Below are 5217 nucleotides of genomic sequence, written 5' to 3'. Positions count from 1 at the left end.
GTGTTAAGATATGTCAAATATTCTATTAAAGGATATTAGGCAATCAAACAATATGTTAGTTATATTTTAGATATTATTATAATTTGTGCAGATTTGTGCACATGTTTTTCCTTTAATAGATGAAGGATTATAGGATCCTTGTATGTATATATATGGTACTCTATTCTTTGAAATAATATATCAGAATTTTTAATCCTTTTAATATTATCTAGTTAGATCTTTTCCTACATGGAAACACTACCTTTTTCTGATCGAATTTGTAACTCTTACTGATCACGAAACTTTAAAACGTGTAGAAAGTAAAGTGAAGCTTAAGCAGAGACCAATCAAGTGGTTTGAGTAGGTTGAATGATTAAGAACAAAGAAGAAAATTAACAAGGAACTGATGCACTTTTAAAGTCATATACTATTACTATGGTTGAAACTAAATTTTTTGGACTCAAGAGTAGATTAATAGCATATACTTAACAACACCAAATCAACGATTATTTGTTAAGGTAGTCCCAAGTTAAGGGCTTAAACACATGAGCAGCTTTAGTCTCTATGATGTCCAAGTGCTTCTTTGCAAGGTGCATGTACACAACCCAATCACCATTCCCCAAAGGACTTGGCATTGGCATAACATAACCAGTTTCACCACCCCAAGGAAAATGGTACGATGCAAACACCGCTTTCCCCCACCGAAAATCCACCTTCTTCTCTGGAAACCTCTGTCCGGATGACACCACAAAGGCTGGTCCCTCCTCAGCACGATTACAATAAATTCTAGACACTCCAGGAATCGGCCTCTGAGCCTCTACCCAATCAATAAGTCCTAAGAAGTGTTCCTTTGTGGCGACCGACAAAAACTCATGAACAACCTCCACCACATACCCTAATGGCTCCTTCACCAACTCTTCAACTAGTTTCTCTCCAAAGGGTATGGAAAGCACGTTCCCAAAGTAACACTCCATCATTACTTCACTCTCTTTGTTACCATTCCCCAATCTCTTCCTTCCATCAACCACAATGCCCATTTTGACAGTAACCTTTTTACTATTTGTGTTTCTTGAAGCTACACATGCAACCATCTTCCACAAGAAAGCCGAGAAACATTCCAGCTTGGTGCGCGTGACGGCCAGAGACTGCATATGGCAGAGTTGTTCTGCCGTGATGAAATATATGCGACTAAGGAGAGCGTTAGCATAGGTGGTGGGAGGTGGAGGAAGGTCGGAGATGGAGGTGTACATGTGGTGTTGAGAAGGACGAATGAAACCTAGACGACGAGGGTTGAGGAGAGAGCGACGAAAACATGGGTGATAAGAAGTGGCGGCAAGAATGGTGGAGGTGGGATGGGCCATGGCAGCCCATGAAACAAGAAACATGTTTATTGAATATGCATCTGCTATGCGATGGTCAAATGTGCATGCCGCTATTATTCCTCCACACTGCAGTGCAGTTGCCTGAAAAGGAAACATTTAGTTATCTTAACTTCAACGAAAAAGACAAATATTGATCAATATATATATATATATATATATATATATATATATATATATATATATATATATACTTATATAATTACAATTAAGATCAATGTAAATGAATTCAATCATACTGTTATTAACTTCTAAAAAAAGTTCAAAAGATGAAATTATCAAAATTTAAAGTAAACAATTACGCCCTATATGTTTGAAAAACATTGTCACATGTTTGAGTTGACAGTATGGTACTTTTGTTGCTTATTCAATGAGGATGGATTTTAGTTGACAACCATAAAGAAATATTAATAAGTGAGGGAGGGGAGAAGAAAATAAAAGAAAAGAAAGATTATATGACATGCTAATGCTAATAGTAATTAAAAGTATTACTAGGAATGGTAAAGTGTGTTGGGTCATGCGGACTATGTATAGGCTACGAAAAAGTTAGGGTTGATGTAGTATTTTGGCTTATTGGTATACTTAAAGTCTGTTCCACGTAACCTGCAGGCTAATAACGGGTTAGTTTGCATGTGTGATTCGTATAGTTCGTAAACGTAGATTTTTAAAATCAATTACCATCGTATATGAAATGTATGTTTCTTATATAAGTTATTCATTTAATTTGTTTTTTTTAATACATCCAAAAGCAACTTTTTTTATTACTGTCTAATTTATGAAAAGTAATTCTTCCATTTCCGTTTTTTCTTTTGTTTGAGTAAGTTTAAAGTTATTTATATTTTCAATTAACTTATATTTAAAAAGCATCAATTATCTAATTATAAATATAATTTATTTTAAAAAACAAATTTATAAAAATAATTATTTTTACTAATTTAATTAAATAAAAATAAATTTATTAAAATCTTATGCAAGTTGTGGACCGGTTTGTAAATCTACTGATCCTGGGTCAAAAAAAAATTTACTCCATATATTTTTATGTAAGGCAAACAAATCCAACCTACTTTTAGTGGGTCAAATACCGTCCAGACCCAAACGAGATGAGCTAGCACAAGTTCTTATCCTTAAGTATGAAAACGCCAATATTTTTAAAGGATTTCTTGAAAACCTTTTTTTAATAAATTTTTGACAGTAGAATATGTGTTATTATTTTATTGATCTATTTAAATTTATGTTTAAAAATATATTTAAAACAATCAATCACATTATCAAAAAGTTATAAAAAAATATTATTAATTTTTTTTTTCCTATTTTAAACTATTATTAGCCTATTACGTATTTCCGTTTCCGTTATGGAGAAATGCAATACACAAGCACTGATGTATACTTCATTTAAGGGTATTAGGATACTAATAGGATTAATCAAAGACTAATTGTGACCCAAACTTATTGATTAAAGGATTGGTTATTTTTTAAAGATATTTAATAAGAAATGTAGGTAATATTTTCGTACGTCTTAAATATTAATATTCAATTTATTGTGAAAAATGTATACAAAGGTGATTTTTTAAAAGCTTAAATTTAAGTTTAATTAATACCTATATAATTAGGTTATTAGTACACCCAATTTCATCTTATGTTTATTTCTAATTCTGGTAGAAGATGCGAGATTTAAAATCTAAACAAGGGTAAGAGAGTGTAAGTGTTGTTAGATTTTTCATATTAACTAAAAATAAAATAAGTTTAAAATATGAAAATATGTGTAAACTCATTTTATAAATTGATTAAGATTAATTAAACTTAAATTTAACTTTTTTTAAAATGATATTAGAGTCATCTACAATATATCTCAACAAAATAATAATTTTTTTTAAGTTATTCATTAATATTTAATTTTATATTCAATATAAAGTATGTTGGAAATCCCATGAATTAAAGATAAAAAAAAATTATAGTATATGAATAAGTAAAATTCTCATGTTAAATATAATTTTATAGAGTTAAATATTCTTAAACATGTTTATAGAATAACTAAAATCTAGTACCTGGATATATAGCAATTATACCACCATTCTTCTTCTTTGGAACAAACTTGCCTTCAATAGATTGGTCTGGATTGTAAAAGTTGAGGTTCTTAAGTTCAACATCTGCCTCAGCTTCAACAAAATCAACACCACGATTGTTACAGAGAACTTCAGGTTCACCCATGCTGTTGAGCACGACTTCACCTGCAAACACATAATAAGAGATTAGGGTTTGTGCCAAGGCCTTCTTCAAAGACCCCACCATGGTTCCAAAGGTCATTTTGTTGGTGGCACAGTCTTCCATGGTTGTGGATGTGATAATAGGGTTCTTGTAGCAAAAGAATACTCCTACATCCAATGGAGGTAGAAGCAGGTCAAGGTTCGACAGTGGAAGCCAATGTTCTTGCACTGGTAACACTGCTGCCACCACCTCTTCGTTCGTCACACTCACAGAGAAATCTCCATTTTCAGAACACTTTTTTTTTTTTATGAAGGCCTGATGGTGGAGTAGTTTGTCGAGGCAGTGCATTTATATGCAAGATAAAGTGCAGATATTTCTCGTACAGGTTGATATTTTAAGATAAGATAAAATTGGTGGTAGTTCTATAATTCAGCACACATTTTACCATTGACATGTGAATGCTTATTGGTGCGTCCATAGTTTGATGAGGTCATTTGCGCGCATGATAAGAAGAATATATATTTAAGAGTTGCAATTAAAGGATTACATGTGATTGGTGGTATATATATACAAGTCTTGTAAAGTTGGTGAGAAAGTACATGACACACTTGCTGTGTGCAAATGCTCCCACAAAGACATTTCTAAAGGGTGTAAAGCTTTGTGGGGAACAATGGATCAATCTATTTTTTTTTTTTTAGTAGCACAGTTCCAATTTTCATTCAAATTCTGACTTTGATTTTGGTAGATGGTAATTAAAATATCGGAAATCGGACTTGGTTTTTCATTTTGTTATCGTTTCTTTGAATTTTATTAAAATAAAGGAGCAGAAAAAAAAAGTTATATGTTTTTATAACGAGAAAACAAAAATATATAAGAAAATAAGACTTACACATAACTATTTCTACAACGTCACTTTATGTTGATATTTGAGGAGTATCATACGTAATAGATCCTTATTCATTTAATATGAATCTTCTGAAATACAACTTATTGATAGATAACACATTAAATAATTTACTTCCCATCATCAACTTTATCTTTCTGTAAAAACAGTGTTCCATAATTCACAGAAAATTATTAATAATTTAATATTAAATTATTAGACCATACACTTTTGCATATTCAAAATTTTACTACCATTTTTTTCTAATAATAAATGTAAGAGTCAAAAAATATTAAAGCTATTGGGCCTTATGTTGAGGCAGTCAACCCATAAGCTAAGGATCCATGATTTTAGGAAGAGGTTTTCTAAAAAAAATCATATTGTCTCCATTTGCTAATTTTTCCTTTTCTCTCTAAAAACAGAAACTCTTCTCCTAAATAATAATTCTGCATTCTCTCTAAAATATTCCAAAGTTAAACAGTTTGAATTTTGAATTGAAGGTGCCTAAACGATCGTGGTGGTAAGGGCTTCACTTTAAACCGAACAATTTCTTGTTCCGATCGGTACTGTAATTTCAACGTTGAATGGGTTCCTGTTAGGACTTTTTAAATTAGCTGCTCCTTGAAAAAACCAGGTAAGGGGAGTAATTGTAGTTATCTTGTGTGAGTGTGTGTCTGTTATAAATGAGAGTGATGGTTTTAAGGGAAGAAACCTAATTTGCTGTTTAATTATGGAGTGCAGTATATACTATCATACATTGTTTGACTTGTT

The 5217-nt window shown here is 31.5% G+C and overlaps 1 pseudogene; it reads right to left on the bottom strand.

Annotated features, from left to right (window-relative positions):
• Window positions 1–485: 485 nt before the first annotated feature.
• Window positions 486–3911, bottom strand: LOC106761193 (annotated as a pseudogene).
• Window positions 3912–5217: the final 1306 nt, after the last annotated feature.

Source organism: Vigna radiata, chromosome 1 (genome assembly GCF_000741045.1).
Source record: "Vigna radiata var. radiata cultivar VC1973A chromosome 1, Vradiata_ver6, whole genome shotgun sequence".
Lineage (NCBI taxonomy): Eukaryota > Viridiplantae > Streptophyta > Magnoliopsida > Fabales > Fabaceae > Vigna > Vigna radiata.
Note: the sequence above shows the minus strand (reverse complement) of the source record. Positions and strands in the feature narration are given on the sequence as shown.